Source organism: Melospiza melodia, chromosome 4 (genome assembly GCF_035770615.1).
Source record: "Melospiza melodia melodia isolate bMelMel2 chromosome 4, bMelMel2.pri, whole genome shotgun sequence".
In the NCBI taxonomy this organism is placed as follows: Eukaryota; Metazoa; Chordata; class Aves; order Passeriformes; family Passerellidae; genus Melospiza; species Melospiza melodia.
The window spans coordinates 13,477,744-13,495,584 of record NC_086197.1 but is presented as its reverse complement, the minus strand read 5'-3'; the positions used below and the strand labels follow the sequence as shown (position 1 = coordinate 13,495,584).

The 17,841-nt window shown below is 42.2% G+C and overlaps 1 long non-coding RNA gene across 1 annotated transcript; it reads right to left on the bottom strand.

The window, feature by feature from the left end:
- Window positions 1-987: 987 nt before the first annotated feature.
- LOC134417958 (uncharacterized) lies at window positions 988-11,575 on the bottom strand. Its single transcript, XR_010027647.1, has 3 exons — window positions 11,483-11,575; window positions 9,820-9,902; window positions 988-1,097 (listed from the first exon to the last, which is right to left on the bottom strand). It is a non-coding gene; the product is annotated as an uncharacterized LOC134417958 (long non-coding RNA).
- Window positions 11,576-17,841: the final 6,266 nt, after the last annotated feature.

The following is a 17,841-nucleotide window of genomic DNA, read 5'->3' as shown; positions in this document are numbered from 1 at the left end:
TTCTGATGCAGCTCTACACAATGCCTGTTTGGGCTGCTTGCTTTTGTAAAGAGATCTCATCTGGGTGAAGGATGAAAAGGTCAAACACTTGCAGATGTGTTGGTGCTCTGGTCCAGCTCACCTGGCCTGTGGCTTCATCTCCCACCTGCTCATATGCAGATTCCAGGCAACTGCAGGTCCCTTCCAACTGAAACATTCTATTCTATTCTATTCTATTCTATTCTATTCTATTCTATTCTATTCTATTCTATTCTATTCTATTCTATTCTATTCTATTCTATTCTATTCTATTCTATTCTATTCTATTCTATTCTATTCTAAGAACTTTGGGAACCTAAGTTTCCAAAGCTCCCTTTGGGGAAAAAAAGTCCAGTAGCATCTCTAAAACTCCTCAAAAACAAGCTGGCCCTTCTTTTCCTTTCATCTACCCTCCTGTCCATAAACAAGTGCTCATTTATTTAAAGGACAAAAAGCTAACAGGAAAAAACACATCTACTATGCCCACCATTTTGCAACTAAAAATATGCTTCCCCAAATTAAAACCAGCAGCTCTTGACACATAAAAACTCATTTTTCCTACTTCCATCTACAAGAGAGATCCTGGCTATCTGCCCAGATGAAGAGGAAGCCACAGCAAACTGTGGCATCTTGCATCACACTCAGCAATGGCCAAAACTGGCATGTCACAGTGCGTGAAAGGGAACCAATTCCAACGTCACAGGAACTTCCTACCAAGGCTGTACTGTGCCTGTGCTTCCTCCCTGGACAGTAAATGTGTGTCTGCAGGTGACAATATTTGTGCAAGTAAGTCTACTGCCTCTCAGTGCCAAGGCTGGACTTTGGGGGTACTGCTGCTTAAGCCATTTTCTGACGCTGATGACATGATGCCTTCAATAATAATGATAATTAATAATAATAAACCAAAAAAAAAAAAAAACCAAAACCAAACACAAGAAAAGCCCACACACAATTTTCCCCCAACTTGATCATCCAGTATTGAAAATGAAGTTTACCAGTAAAAGATTTCCCATGCTCAGCTTATTTGCTCAGATGATGTGTGTTCCTTTTGGGAGATGAATGCATTGCATTTTCTGAAGCTGAGAGAAGCAGAGAAAAGAATGATCAAAACAATTCTTATCTCATTTGCTGCTCCTGTGTTGTGCCAAAGTAGAATGCAATGTGGAGATTGTTTACCCAAAGTGATGGGGTTTTGCTTCCTTGGCCTGTCAGGGCCTAGTGAATGCCAGACTTGTTACTTTGGTTTTTTAAGATATTCTAAGCTTTTTGATGTTAACTTTCTTGTAGTGGACTTTCTCACACACTTTCTGTAAATAACTCATTGTTTTGTATTCTTTTATAGAAGAAGAGAAAGTTGATAGACTGTTAGTTTGTCTAGTGTCATTGGAGAGGTGGCACTGTCACCCTCCAATCCACTGTCACTTTTAGAAAACTATAAGTGTTGGAGTCAGAAAATAAACTTTTTTTCTTCACTTTGAGAACAGCAGTTTGCACTTGTGTTCTTTTGTGTCCCATAGTGACATCGACTGTTGATCAGGGGTCAGTCATGAGATTTGTTCAGTTGAGTTCTTGTGCAGTTTCAGTTTAGATATAGGGAAATATAGTATAGAATAATACAGTACAATAAAGTAATTAATTAGCCTTCTGATATCATGGAGTCCTCCTCATCATTCCTCCTACCAATCAGGTGAAATTTCACCAATACCATTTCATTTATTATATTTGATGAAAACCCCACCACCTCTTCGTAACCAAGTTAAGGGATTAGATTCTCTCACTTTGTAATTCCAAATCTCTCACTAGCAGAGTGGGTAAAAGCATGCACAAGGCTGAATCCTTGTGCTTCACAGGTAGAAGTGTCTGCCATCAAACCTGCAGGGAGAGCAGAGATGAAGAGAGCATGTTCTAGATGTCCCTCCTTGGTACACCTTTCCACAGAGAGTCCTTTCTGAAACCTTCTTAAAGTTGGAAAACCTCAAAATATCTTTGCAACAGAAATAGCATAGTTGTGGGGTTTTTTTTCCCCCTGTCTAGTCCCTACAATACTTCTGTGTCCAGAGATCCCAAATGAACAGACTGGCCTCTACATTGTTTATTAAGCCCCAAACCCTTCTAGCTGACCACCAGCCAGCAAGTCCAACCAACACAAGATAGAGGAAAGGATGGGGGGAAAAAAATCAAAAAATGTTATGGTTGAAAGATACCAAATCTGTAATGAGGGAAAGTGAGGAAAATCACAAGTTCAGGCTTTCTCCCTGAAACACTTGCCACCAGCTGTCTCTATTTAAAATGCTTTGCTTGATGCCAAATGCCACATTATTTTACAAAGAAAAAAAGATAAGCTGATTGAAGTTGCTTCCTAGTTTGTGCAAGAGAACTCAAATCACTTAAAACTGTAGAGGTCAGTGCCATGAATACTTGATGAGTGACAAGACTTTCTTCAGTTTGCTTAAGAAAAAGTATTTTTCTGGATATGTACGAGTGCTACACAAGAAATAAAAGCTTCACTCCAAATAAAAACCAGAAACTAGTTTTTATGAGATTTTTCACCTCTTTTCCCAATCAGAATCAATCACAGAATCACAGAAGTGTGCTGATCTGGCATGATGAAGACAGACAGATCATGTGTCTGACAAATCTATAAAAATACCACTATTCCTTGGATGCAGTGAGCCACCGTGGGTGAAGTGCCCAGCTGGGCAATTGTCCTTCAAATGCCAATGGGCAGCTGATGAAAGAGACAGGAACAGCTCCTCAGTGCTTTTAAACAGGCTCATGATTTTAAATCAAAGCTGCCACTTTGCCCACTGCTGATCATAAATTTGCCCATTGTGCCTGGAATTGTTGGCCAACCCCAGAGTGCCAGACCTAAAACTGTCCCAGTGTCATCAGCAGTGATACAACAGTGCCATCCCCAACTCCAGAGACCTGAGAACACAAAAACCTGGGGTTCAGTGCCTTCATCGGGGGATTTACACCTGAGTTCCCCTCTCTGTTACGGCTTTCTCACCAAACAAAATTAAAGTAGTGGTAAAGCAGCTGAGCATGGACAGATGAAAAATACAGCATGGGAAGTAGATATTATCATAAAGCAGGAGAAAAGGTTTCTTTTTTCACTCAATTTACCACCCTCAGAGACACAAATTCAGAATGCACATAAGCCATAATAAAACCAGATCACATGATTTGAAAGATGAACATTTTTGAATGGATCTGGCAGGTGTTAATGGCGATTTTCAACTGAAAAAGGAATCCTGGAAGACAAATTGCTTGTTAAACCAGTCTAACAGCATTGTTTTCTGGAGCCAAGTGTTGCAATATATAAAGTGTCATGCTACCCTTGTTTAGGAGAAGATCCTTATGAATGTGATAATCTTTTAAGGTCCAGTTTTATCCTATAAAGTGCTGCAGCCCATGTTTCCTATGTATGGGTCATAATGAGATTAGTACAGTATAAATCTTAGTGCAGCTTAAATAAATAGTCTCTCAAGTGTCTCCCATTAGAAATGTACTGTTCTGTATTTGCCTACAGGCACTGATGTTGCATCCCATAATTGTTAAGTATTTATCTGTGTCATATTACAAGGCATTTGATTTAATTTTAAATGGGAGAGATTAATCTTTTCTTTGTTTTGACCATGATATAATTTGGTTAATTACCATTTGTTGGATTCTTTTTCCATTTGCCATAAAGCCTTTCAGTTAGTATTTCAAAAGTAGCCCATAAAGGGTTGCCTTTGGCATAGTATATGGAGCAGTCACTGACTCAGTACAGAGATCACTGTTGTAATGTCAAATTTACACAGTTAATCTTGTCTTTCCAAAGTTCAATTTATATATTTTTCCACTCACACAATCTGAATTATTAACTTCCATATTGATATTCTTACTTTTTGTTCTGACACCTGGATACTTCCTAAGTTTCCTAACTCTATGGATTCATACAGTAGTGGACCACACTTAACATGGCCAAGGAGAATTCCAGGTAAAAAAATACAATATCAAATTCAGATACCCTTCCCTTCCTCAAACAAGGTTTAATTCTGCTCTCACCTTTGCTGATGGACACCAAGAAAAAAACATCAGTAGAGTTGGGGGTCCAAATCAGTTGTCCCCTGAGAGGGAAAGAGTTCTCTTCCTCACATTTGGCGCAAGGCCTGGCAGAAGGGATGGTGTTTCTTTGCTCCTTGAATGACTGAGTCTGGCATGGGCACAGGAATTGAGGCTGAGGTTGCTCTTCATCAGACTTGGTGTGGGGACCTGGCACCCAGGACATGGCCCAGCCAGCTGCCATCCCTCCTCACTGCACATCCATGCATCTGCCTCTGCTGGGGACTTCTAGCCTTTCTTATTTTGCCTGCTAGAATCAGTAATTCCATGCCTTTATCTGCAGCTATTATTATAACTTTTATTAAAGCAAGAATCAAGTTCCTCATGCAATTACTGGGCTGTAGAACCTGAGGCTTGAAGAAAAGTAAATAACCATGGCAACTGATTGACAGAACCATGTGCAGTGCCTGGGGGTCAAGAGGGGCAGTGGAACCCTGGGGTGCATCATGAAGAGCAGTGCCAGCAGGTCAGGAGTGATCCTGCCCCTCTGCCCAGCCCTGTGAGGCACATCTGGACAGCTGTGTCCAGCTCTGGGATCAGCAGCACAGGAGGGACATGGAGCTCCTGGAGTGGGGCCAGCAGAGGCTGCAGAGATGGTTTAGGGCCTGGAGCATCTCCCTGCCAGGGAAAGGCTGAGGGAGCTGGGGCTGTGCAGGCTGGAGAGGAGCCCCAGCTGAGAGAGGCCCTCAGCCCTGGGTGTCCCTGTGTGCAGGAGGCTCAGAGCAGGGCCCAGGCTCTGCTCCAGGGCCCAGCAATGGCACCAGAGCCACGGGCAGGGACTGAGCCCAGGAGGTTCCACCTGGACATGAGGCAGAACTTCTGTCCTGGGCAGGGCCCAGGCACTGAACAGATTGTCCAGAGAGGGTGTGGAGTCTCCTCATTGCAGATATTCCAGACCCTCTGGACACAATCCTGTGCTCTGGGATGGCCCTGCTGGAGCAGGGAGGTGGAATCAATGACCACTGTGGTGCCTTCCAGCCTGACCCATGCTGGCATTCTGTGAAGACCTTAGAAAGTTGTTGTTTTGGTTTTTTTTAATTATTTTCTGACTCCTCATCTAAACCAATTACAAGTTCTCTGAAGCAACACTTCTTGAGCACAGCCAGTTCATTTTGACCTAGAGAGAAAGGCAGGGCCAGCTGGGGCCACCACAGTGGCAGAGTGGGACAGTTTAGGTGGTGAACTCAGAGGGATCTGTGCCCAAATAAGATCAGATAGGCAGGGCTGAGGACTCCTCTGCATGTGACTCCTCCTCAGCTGGAAAAGGCAGATGCTAAAGAGACTTTGCTAATTTCCCCTGCCTGGAAACCTGTAATGAACTCAGAGCAGAACATCTGTTAGCTTCTCCTAACTGGCAAGGGCTGAAAGCCAAGAGCCATGCCTTGGGGCCAATTTGCTGGCCTGTCTACAGCGTAGGGGAAAGTCTAAGCCCTGGAGAAAGGCTGGCGCACTCTGTCTGTGAGCAGACAAAGCTGGCAGGTGTCACTGGGAGCCCAGGGGTGACACAGCTTATGGGACAGGAGAAAGGTTTCCTTCATTCATGCAAATCTTTGTGAAGAACTCCAGTCAATCATGTCACACACATTCTATACTGCAAAAGTCTACATTTGTCCGTGGATGAGATGCTAAAAAATATCATACCTTGGCATGTGGCACAAGTCATGAGGGAGACTGCTGAATGCAAAGCCTTCCTGCCCACTGACAGGCTGAAACAACCTGCAGCTGCCCAGTGCCTGTCAGGATGGGACATTCAGAGATGCCCAGGGCACTGCAGGCAATGGAGAGGCTGCAACCTTGTTACTGGAGTAATTTAACTGGGATTAAATCTTCCCTTTCCCAGCAAGGTTAATCATCCAGTGCTGCAGAACCCCAGAAGGGGCAATGTGTGTATCTCAAACACTGACAGCCTGATGGCTGTGGAGCCAACCAAGGATTGTTGGAAATAACAAACAATAACATGCTGTGGGAAAGAACAAAGTGTGGATAGCAAAGGGGGCCATGTGGAGCTAGGGCAGCACTTCTCTGGGCCAAGCACCCTTGTTCTAGCTCCTGGAGAGAAGCACAACACAGCACAGAGCAAGCACAGGGATGAGGCTGAGTGGGCATGGAGTGTAGGGAGGAATCAACACCAACAAGACCCCCTTAGCCCTCCTACCCATTTCAAGAAGGGTCTGAAAGAAGGGACTGTGCCTGAGAAGTAATTTGCACAGAAAATAAAACCCTGTCTTCAGGGCAGAGAAAACTTATCTATAAAAAGGTATCCCCACCAATCCCAAGCAGCATGCCCCAGGACCCTGGGCATCCCATGGGCTGGATCAATGCCAGATCTCTTTCTCTCTCTTTCCTCCTTTTCATCTTACCCCGTTGTCCAACCCTCACTGAGGTGTGCTTATATAGTAGCTCAGGGACTAACCTACCAACTTCAATGCCAAAGGTGTAATTTACTAATGTGTTTTTATGTTTTTGCAGACCCTCTGACTTTCATTGTTGCTTTTGACCATGAGCATCTATGAATCTTGGGTGCTCCCTTCCCTTATGGGTGGGATGTCACAGGTGCATGCAAACTGTGTCTTACTCCCAAGAAACATCAGTAAAATCAGGTGAGTGTAGTGTCCCCAAGACACTGCTGGCATGGGATAGCCAACAACATCATTGCTAAGGTCACCCCTCCAAGCCAGCCTGAAAAAAACTACAAGCTCTTAAGACATTTAGCTATATAAACATACATTAAAACCTTGCCAAGCAATGATAAAATCCAAAGGAAAATTGTTGGAAAAGTAAAAACTTTAAATGTTGATTCCAATTTTTTGCTGCAGGTCTAACCTGGTCTATGTTATGCTGGCTTGGTGATTGTCTGCATGCCTGAAAAACATCACTGCCTAGTCAGAGTTAAATGCTGGCAGGATGTTCCCTGTCACTTCAGCTTTCCAAGAAGAGAACATTGGTAACATTTTTCAGGTAAAATGCTGATTACTGCTACATCATCCTCAGACTGAATTTCTGCGTCTTGGAACAGTCAAGATGTTTCCAGGAAAGGCTTGCAAACAATTATCACACTCTTGTGCTCCATCAGTCACCCACAGCTTAGCAAAACTTCTGGGACACCTTTTACTTTTTGTGATATCCAATTCAGACCAAAACTTCCAGTTTTACCTCTGTTAGTCAACTATACTTCATATTTCATATTTGCCCTTTCCTGGAGGCAGAACTATTCCAAAATAGATGGAAGAGGATTAAACAAAATGTGAAACCTTTATCACTTCTGAAGGTTGCACATCAGTAACTTGTGCCCTCCCATAAACAAATGCCTGCATATCACAAAATAATCAAGCCCAAAGTATAGGAAAACTGTTTTCAGCCAGGACCATGGGGATTTTATAATAAAGCACAAATTGTGAATGCATGTTAGTAGTATCAATCTGGAAGACACTATTTCTGCATGGTCAGTGCAAATGGCTTTATGAAAGTCAAGAAACAGATGAATGGGCATTTATTATTTACTCTTGGGAGGATCAGCAATGAGTTGCTAAGTGTTAGTTACTGTTTTAAAGTTTTGCTATTTTATATCATGTTAATAAAATTTATCATTACAAACACAGTCTCTCATATGCCAAGAGTGCTACAACTCTGCTAATCCCCTTTTACAAGTCACTTGTTTCTTCATTTCGTTTATGTCCTTATTTCCAAGAATATTGCAAAGCCTCTGGGGCAAACTGCTTCTTTCCTGGAGCAGGAGGATGGATTTGTTCAGTCCTTAGCATTTGTGAAACAGAAGAAGTGCACTGACCAAAGCCAGGAAATTCAGAATTGATGTGCAAGGCAAGACTCCAATTAAAAACTCCTCATCTACCTATTCTCATTTGACTCACCTTCTACTGAGAAAAGGTTTGTATCTTGCTTGATTAACACCACACAAACAGGAAGAAATGCCAAAAGTGGGAACTGCACTGTTCTTAGCCTGGGTCAGTGAATCAGGAGGAGCTTTCCATATGGGGAGTGCCCATTCTCTTTCTTTTTCTGTACCTTTTTTTGTGTGACCCTACCTGGTATTGAGAGGACTAAAACACTGTACAAACTTTTAAATTACAGATTTGGATTGTTCTGCTATCAATTTCTGTATTTCACATAATGTATCAATTATGTATTTATGTATTTCACATAATGTATCAATTAATTGATACATTAAATTAGGAACCAATTTCCCTACTACTTTCCTTGCATGCTTTGGACAATCAGCAAAATGTACTTGTAAGAAATCTGTCTTTTCTTTCTCTGAAGGACTGTATATAAGAATATATCATTAATCTCCTACTACCAGGGCAGGTTTTCCTTCTCCATTTTCAACATTCTGATGACTTTCACTAGTTTCTTGGTGTTTATACATACAAATTGATAAAGAAGAGTCTTTTTCTCAGAATAGTCACCCTTATTATCGCTTCTTTAATTTTATATGAATGGTAAAATAACTACTGAGAAATATTTTGGAGCCTCCCATGTGTCTTGAGAAATCAAATATCTCTGCATTGCTCTGAAGGATATTGCTACTATTAATATAGTCACAGTATCACCTCAATGCAGGTAAGGAAAATAATCTCTATTGACTTTGAAGGTGGCTAATGCATTTGGAACAATATATTCCATTAACACACAACCTACTTATCTGATAACAGCTAAAGATACTGTGTTTGCTGAGAAAAGACAATACTTAATCATTCAGCATCATTTAGAATATGAACTATTTTTAAAACTTGTTTGGTAATAGCAAGAATTCTACTCTCCTTCCAGCTGGTACTCCTTTAAAACAATTAATTGCAATTTTTCAGTCTCCTCTGTTTCAGATCTGAACTAGCCCTTCTCTACATTACTCTGTGCCCATCTAAAATCCCAGCTGGACTGAATGCCACACAAGCTGTGGGCAGTGATGTTTCAGCTGAGCAGCACAATCTGAGACAAGCAAGGGGCTGCCCAGTGGGGAAGCAAGAGCATGAACACAAAGCCTTGTGATCAGGATTTGGAAGATCTGGTTCAACTCCAGGCTAGACTTTGAATCTGACATTAAGAAAGACACTTCCCCTACCTGAGGCATAACCTCAGCTGGGATAAACTGCTGTAAACTCACAGCATCCATGGTGCTATGCCAGCTTTACACCAGCTGCTGAGCTACTCTTTTACCTCTGAATTCCCTCATGTCAAGTGATGGCTTTTTCTGCACTTACTGGGGCACTGCTTGCTTTCTTTGTCCCCAGGTACATTTTTTCCTATGAAAACTGTAACCTGCTTAAGGGAAGAAATTCCTTTTCCTCTGTTTGTACAAGACACAGCACAACACTTGAGCTGATCTTGCCTGGGGCCTCTAGGCTTTATAATACTGGTTATTCTTTAATTCTAATTAAATATCCTTAGCCTTTAAGAAAGGAACAGAAGCTGTCCTTTAGTTTGTTTTATTTAATGGGCTGTAAGAAAATAAGTCTGGAGTCTCAGAAACTGAAGGACAGCAGAATGTAGGACTGGTGTTGTAGATGACTGCATTTTTGTTTGCCCCTGTATACTGACAAAATATACCCCTCCAAGGAGTATTAAAAAGCTTCAAGAATAACTATAGTGGATGCTCAAGCACACTTTAAGGCAGAAAGCTTCAAAACTCACTTCAGCAAAGGGGGAACCAAGCCACAGCCAGGTTAAATGACTCACCCAAAATCATGTGCTGGTGGTGTGTCTAAGGAATGATGTATCCCAGTGCTCTCCATCAAGTCATCAGAGGCTTTTGTGCCACTCTGTAGGTGCCAACAACATTACCTTGGTTTAGACATAAAATATTCAGTATCCCTGCTCACTAGAATGAATGAATGAAACGATTCACCCATATTTTAGGAGATATTGCTGTGTTTCCATAAAAGGCCTTTGCTACTGAGCACAGGTGTTGTCATTGAGCTACCAGACCCACAGCCTTACCTCCCTGCAGACGATCAGTGAATTAATGCAAAGTGTTTGAGTTCCATCTAGTGGTTACAAACTCACCAGCAGATTGTTCAGCCTGGAGGAGGCTTAGGGGAGACCTCATCATGGACTTCAACATCCTCCTGAGGAGCAGCAGGGGATGGGTACTGATCTCCTCACTCCCAGGACAAGACTCAAGGGAATGGCTGGAACTGGGTCAGGGAGGGTCAGACTGGATATCAGGAAAAGGTTCTTCCCCCAGAGCATGAATGGGCACTGGAAAAGGCTCCCCAGGGAATGGTCACAGCCTCAAGGCTGCCAGAGCTCCAGGAGTGTTTGGACAATGCTCTCAGGGATGCACAGGGTGCGATTGTTGGGGTGACCTGTGCAGGGCTAGGAGTTAGAATCCATGATCCTGGTAAGTCCCTTCCAATTCAGCATATTCTGTGTCTCTCAAATGGGTTGTTCCTATCCCCTGCCCTCTCCCAGGGGCCCAGAAGCAGCTGGGCAGCCAGGACATGATATGCTTTTTCCTATGGCATCATCACCTATTTGTCCTTTAATTTCTGACCAGTCTTTTAGTCTTGCCTTTCTGAGGCATTGACACCCAGAAGCATCACAAGAGGAGAAAAGCTCCAGCCTGGTACCACAGCTGTGTGAGACACCTGGCCCTGAGAGTGGGAAAGAATAGGAAGATCCAAGTGCTTTGCACTGACACCATGACATGTGGTGGGTCTGATTTTAAGCAGAGAACAACCCAGAAATGTCATGGATCTGATTTTAAGCAGGGAACAACCCAGCCCTCCCTACTGCTCCTGACATTTTATGTCTTCATTCAGCTTCCATCCCTTATGACTGGAAATTTTGTGGATTTTTTTAAAAATAATCTAAACATTTACTTTATGTTGGAGTTTTGCTTCATTTTCATTACCTTCATTCATCCTTCTCTTTACACTCTTATCATTTTCCTCTGTTATTAGCTTTCTCCACAGGCTCTGAGTCACGGTAATCTTTCTCAAAAAGCTGCAAGCAACTCCTACTGATTTTCAGCATCCCACTACTTCACAGCAAGGAGGATTACTGGAAAGTAATCCAAGGGGCTCAAGAGACTCACCGTGCTGTCTTCACTGTACTATCAACTCTTGTGAATTCAGGCTTGTGCTAACAACTGCTGCAGTTTAGGTAATGCTTGTAAAGACCAGCTGGGAGAATGAGCCACTGGCAAAAATGGCTGCTGAAAAAAAATCTCCATCTTCAGTGGGAAGAGTTTTTACCCCATATCTAATTGGAAGATCTTTTGTTTGTGTCTGTTGCCTCTTGTCCTTTCCTTGTGCATCTTGAGAGTCTGGATCCTTCTTTCAGGTAACCATTTGCTTTCTCCATGCTTTTCATAGTAGAACACACAGTAAGGTCTCACCTTCACCCTGTCTGTCCCAGGCTGGTCACACTGAGCTCTTCCAGCCTTTCCTCACTTGTCACGTGCCAGAGCTTCAAACAGCTTGGTGGTCTCCCATCACTCTTGTGCCAGTATGCTGTTATCCTTCTCATCCTGGGGAGCCCAAAACTGGGCACAGAACTCCAAAGGTGGTTTCACCTGTGCCAAGCAGAGAGGAAGGATCAGTTCCCTGGGTCTGCTAGTTACATTGTCTAAATCATCCCAGGAAGCCAATGGGCTTTTTGCCACAAGGCCACACCATTGGCTGATGGGCAATGGGTTGTCACAGACATCTTTTATGAAAAATCCTTTCCTTAGGATTTTTTCCTCCTGAGAAGCTGAGAGACCTCAGGAACAAAATGTAAACAATGATTATCTGCTGCTGTGGAATGCAACAGGTGCATCTGTGATTGGTCTCATAGAGTTGTTTCTAATTAATGGCCAATCACAGTCAGCTGGACTCTCTGTCCGAGCCACAAGCCTTTGTTATCATTCTTTCCTATTCTATTCTTAGCTAGCCTTCTGATGAAATCCTTTCTTCTATTCTTTTAGTATAGTTTTAATGTAATATATATGACAAAATAATAAATCAAGCCTTCTGAAACATGGAGTCAGATCCTCATCTCTTCCCTCATCCTGGGACACCTGTGAACACCGTCACAACTGGTTGTTCACTAGGAACCTGTGGTAATCACATATCCTCTGAACAGAGAGAGTCATAGCTGTCCCAGGATTTTCCTGGGAAGCTGTGGGAAACTTAGAGAAAAGAATTAAAACAATTATTATCACTCTTTCTGTAACTGTACTTTATAGATATGGTTCTCCAGAGTGTGCTATTCATAGTTCACCAAGTGTGAGAGGTTTTTACTTTGAGACCAGTCAAGTTTCACCTTTGCAAGTCACATTATAAAAGACACACTACCTTCATTAAATTGCCTTCTGATCCACCTTCTGAAGACTGGAGTCTTTCATTCCATCCCTGACTCCACAGCATCAGGAACCCCCAGGTTTTTTTCTGCAGATCTGCTGCCCAGACAGTCAGCCCCAGCCTGGATGTTTGCAAGGGATTGTTCCCTTCCAGGTTCAGGACTTACAGTCACTCATTCAAACCCCCTCACAGGGTTACTGTCAGCCCATTTACCCACCCTGTCAGATCCCTGTGAGTAACAAGCCTAATTCTCTGCAGCACCTGCTCCTCCCAGCTCCACACAGCTTGAGAAGGGTGCGCTCCTCATTTAACAGGATGGTAAATGAATTTCCAGGACAATTTGGTCCATAATCTTCTAAAACACTGCAGTTAGAACTGAGGTTATACCCACATTCAGAGTGTTTCAATATTACTTCACTTGAAGTTTTGCATTAAGTTTTCCCCCAGTAACTCTGCTCAGAAAGGTTGAGAAAAACATTACCCAGAGCTGAATATTTCCCTTTGCCTTTTCCTACTACCACCAATCACGAGAATGCCACTTGCATTGAAAAAGAAAAATTGATTTTTAGTTTAACTCTCTCAGCACAAGGTCTTCTCTGGCTGACCTGTGCTTACCTAAATGATTTTCACTCCTGACTATTACAGTGAGGTCCTTTCTGTGTGCTTGTGTCCAGCCTTGGAAATGACCCAAAGCAGCACACCGGCTAAAAACAAAAATTTGAGTGTACACAGGGAGTGTTTGGATCAAATACATAAATTATCTGGGAGGCAGGTGCCCCCAAATTGATGATGTTAAAGGAGATTTTCACCATCACCTGTATCAAACAGATTTCAGGGAGCTTTTTCTGAACAAAGTAGTGGCATGAAAAGAACAAAAATAGAATCATGAAAATTTGTAATAACTTGTTATTACAATAGCTGTAAAAGGCTTTTGTAAAGACATGATCCCCACACTCTCCTCTATAAATTTGAGAGAGATGGATTTGATGAGTTGGCTGTTACACTGGGTAAGAAAGTGGTTGGATGGTCAAATCCAGAGGGTTGTAGCCAAGAGCTCCGTGTCCCAATGGATATTAGTGGCAACTGGTGTCCTTCAGGGCAGGAAGTGTCCTTTCTTCCTTCCTTCCTTTCTGTACACTACTGATTTTGTCATTTTTACCTCAAAATATCCGTTCTCTATCCTGGAGATAATCTCAATTTTATCTCAAATTTTTCCCTGTCGTCTACTGATTATCTCAGTTTACCTCAATATTTTCATTCTCTCCCAAAAAATTAACTCAACTTCATTCCTTAATATTAATTTTATTCCCCTCTGCAGATTATGTAGGTTTTTTTGCATTCTCTCCCCAACACATTACCTCAGTTTTTCCCTAAAAAATGTGCTATACTTGTCCCCTGTAGATTAAGTCAGATTCTGACCCCAAAGCCTTCCATAAATTACATCAATTTCCTCAATTTTCCCTGCAAAATGCTCATTCTATCCCTTACAGGTTACCTCAAATTTCTTCTCCAAAATATTCAGTCCCCTACTTTCTCTCAGAAAGGCTCTATTTTCTCTCTAAAGTGCCCCAGATTCTGCACTCATAAAAGCTGGTTTTGTTTCATCTATATTAATTCAGCACTTGTCTCAAAAATGTCACCTCTGCTCCCCCTCACAATCCACCTTTGCTTTTCCTTCAAAAATGTTCTTTCTGCCCCTGAGAAAATTCTCTCAGATTTTATCCCCAAAACATCCCCTGATTACCTCAGGTTGTTCTCCCAAGATGTTCCCTACTGATTACTCCAATTTTACCTCCATCCCCTACTGACTACCTGACATATTAAACCCAAGGTGTTCATTCTGTCCCTTATAGGTTATCTCACTTTTACAAAGAACCAGTTCATTCTGTGCCTTACAGATTTCCTCAGGTTTTACCCCTAGGTTTTCCCTACCTGTCCCCTAAAAATAACCTTAAATTTACCCTCAAAATGTCACCTAATTGTCTCAATCTTTCTTCAAAATATCCTCTACAGGTTAGATCAGATTGTCCTTCCAAAGTATTCATTATGTGCCCTGCAGTTTAGCCCTGATTACCTCTTTTATCCCCCAAAATAAATTAATTCTGTCCCTTACAGATTAGCTCAACTATTACCACCACCATTTTCCCAACCTATCTCAATTTTTACCCCCAAAGTGTCCTCTACTAAGAACTTCATTTACCTTCATTCTTTCCCCTAGAGATTACATCAAATTTTACCACCCAAACCTTCCTCACTTCTCCATGACTACCTTGTTTTTATCTCAAAATAAAAACAAGGTGTGCTATTCTTTTTTCTCTACAACACAATCTTTATCTCCCAATTTTTCCCCACCTGCCTCCTACAAATCACCTTAATGTTCCCCTCATGATGCTCAGCAACTACTCTGCTCCTCCTCTCCTCACCACAAAGAGCTACTTCTATTTCCTTCACAAATTCTCGCATTTTCAAGCCCTTAATTTTAATTTCATTTATATATAGAAAAGTTTTATTTGCGTTTTCCAGCCTTATGGATCTTTTAAGGAGTTCTTATGTTCTAAAAATTTGTATGTAATACGGTACCGGGGGGTGGGGAGGGTGTGTGTGTGGTATTTTTAAATCAATTTTTATATAAATTATTACTATTATGTGTTCATATATATATATAAACGAGAAACTTAACAGGATTTAGCATTTTACACACACGCCCTCCCTAAGAATTTATAAATTTTCAGGGTTTTTTGGGTGGTAACCACCTGGATCACCACACTGCCGTAAAGCGCGTTACCCCCTCACGGCGCCACACTGCCGTACAGCCCAGCCACGGCCCCGCCGCGCTGCCGTAAAGCACGGCCGCTGTGTCTGAGACTCCTCAAAAGTGATCGGGAATCCCCCCAAAATGACAGGGGAACTGCCCAAAATTAAGCGAACCCTCCCCGCAAATGACTGCGACACCCCAAGAATTATTTAAGACCCGCCAAAAGTGATGAGGGAGCCTCGAAAATTATGGAAACCCGAAATGCCGGGGCACCCCCAAACCCCAGCCTGTTGTGGTTCCCATCGATTCCCCCCGCATGTTCTGCATCCTGCCTGGGGATTTTAGGGGTGAAATAGGGGAGTGTGAAAAATGCATATTTTATGATTGGCTTTTTGCAAATATTAAAATGAATATTATATGTGTTGTGTTAGAAAGTAATGCTGTATTAATTCTCTTAAGTACTGTGTTAAATATAGTTTTAGGTTCTAACATAATGTTAAGATAGAAACTATGCTATGTAAGATACTTTTTTCAAAAGAGAGGAATGAGGTACTCTCAGTGAGCTAGCAGCCACAGGACACCTAAATCTTTCAGAGAAAAAGAATTCATTGCTCACTCATCAGAAGAAACCAACTTCATCCTGCCTCGCTCAGCCGTGAAGATGCTGTCAGGATTAAGAGGAAGAAGTTGCTAGAAAAAAGAGGGAAAGCCGGTTTGACAGCATCATTCCAGGGTGTTTCTGCATACTTTATTTATCTCCCGCAGGGAAAAACTGCTGATGCCCTCAGAGCCACCAGGGTAGCTGGGCTGCATCAACCTTAGAGCAGGAATAGTCTCTACTTCACACAGAGCAGGTAGCTCCACAGAATCCAGTGTGTGACCACATCCTGTGCTTCCACTGCAGATACATCAGACAAGGCACATATTTTTCAAAATCCATCTGCACTCTGCAGAAGTTGCATCTAGGTATGCATTCATTTCACTCAGTTCCCCAGCTTTCATTCACATTCATTCCATTTATCCAACTCTGCTCACACTGTCAAATCCCCATACTCACAACCCCAGAGGGGTGCTGGTTTCACCAGGATCCATGTTGCATGTAACAAAAGGGTAGATGGGCACCAACCACCACACCCTTTTGTTATTGCTTGTGTTATTTTCCACTGGCAGGGGAAAAGTGCCTGTGAAAGCTTGTGGGACCCAGCACTGACTGTGGTGGCATCCTTGTGCTTCACAGTCTCGCTGCTGCTGCCTCCATGCACATCGTGGAACTTTGGTAATTTTCTGTGTTTCCATGTTCTGTGGTTTGCTCCCAGTTGAACCAACAAGAAATAAATGTTATTGGTGATGTGCTGTATCTTCCTGTCCAGCATGTCAGATGGTAGGACTTTCTGGTGACAAGTTGTCTATGCTACAGAATACAAAACTTCCACTTGGAGAAAAACAATTCATTTCTCAATTTTACTGCCTGAAGCTGTGCTTTTGGTTATTGAACACAGGTCATTCTTTTAACCTTTGCTCTGCTGTTTCTTCTGGGGCTTACGTACAGCCACTTCCATTCATACTTTTCTCATACCAATCAATATTGCAGTCTCAAGTCTCTGAAAGCTGATTTGGTTTACTATAAAGTCAGCTGAATACCAGAGTCAGGGCAAATCAGGAAATACTACAGCTGCAAGTGGAGGCCACCAGAGGGAAAGGTTTACAGGGTACCAAGAGGTTACAGCAGTCCAGCCACACTGGTTTCTAACTTTAAGCAAAGGGCTTGATACTTGAGGTTGGAATCACCATGAAAATAACACCATTTTGGGACTCTTTCATACAGTGATCCCTTTTGCCTCACCCAGTTGTGTTGTTTCACACAAATTGGTTCTGTTTAAAGTTGCTAAGGAAGCATTTGGGCATTTGCATTTGCGAAACATAGTAACAAACAGGATAAATCCAGCAGTATTTCATTGTTTGCTTTTACTCAGGCCTGATCCAAAACCCTTCTTGAATGTATTTAAGTGGAGAATAGAACCTGCTTGCCAAGACTGCATTTGTGGTTTCTTTCTGCTTACAGTGCTTCACTTTACTGCTCCATACTGTTAATATTGTTCCAACAAAATGTGCAGTAAAACTCCTCAGGCCAGTAGTTCAGATTTCTGGATGGATTAATGCAGAAATGTATGTTTTCACTGGAACTGGATGGATAAAGAACAAAAGACAAATAAATATAAGCAAAGTACTGTGCAATTTGCCTGATTCATTATTATCTACTGTTTAAAGATAGTAATATATTGCTGACTCAGTGTTTGGATTATTTTTGTCCTTATCAGTCAGTCCTGAAACTACCTCAAGTATGGATCTGAGTTTTATTATCCTCCTGATCTGTTGACAAGCTGAGAATGCCAATATCCACACCTAGAGCATAAACCAACCCAGAACTATCAATTTACTTCTCTAAAGCTATGACGTGGCAAACTCCTCCTCCTACCTCTTCTATTCTATTGCTTTTTAAAAATCATTTCATTGGTTCGAATTTCACAGGAAAGGGAGAGATATGGGGAAATATGCCCAAAGAAAAGGTTCTTACATAGCCTTCAACAACAAAGAAACAGCATACCACAGGCACTACCACCTTGGCCTTATTCCTGGAGGTGGTTCTCTCTTCATGAC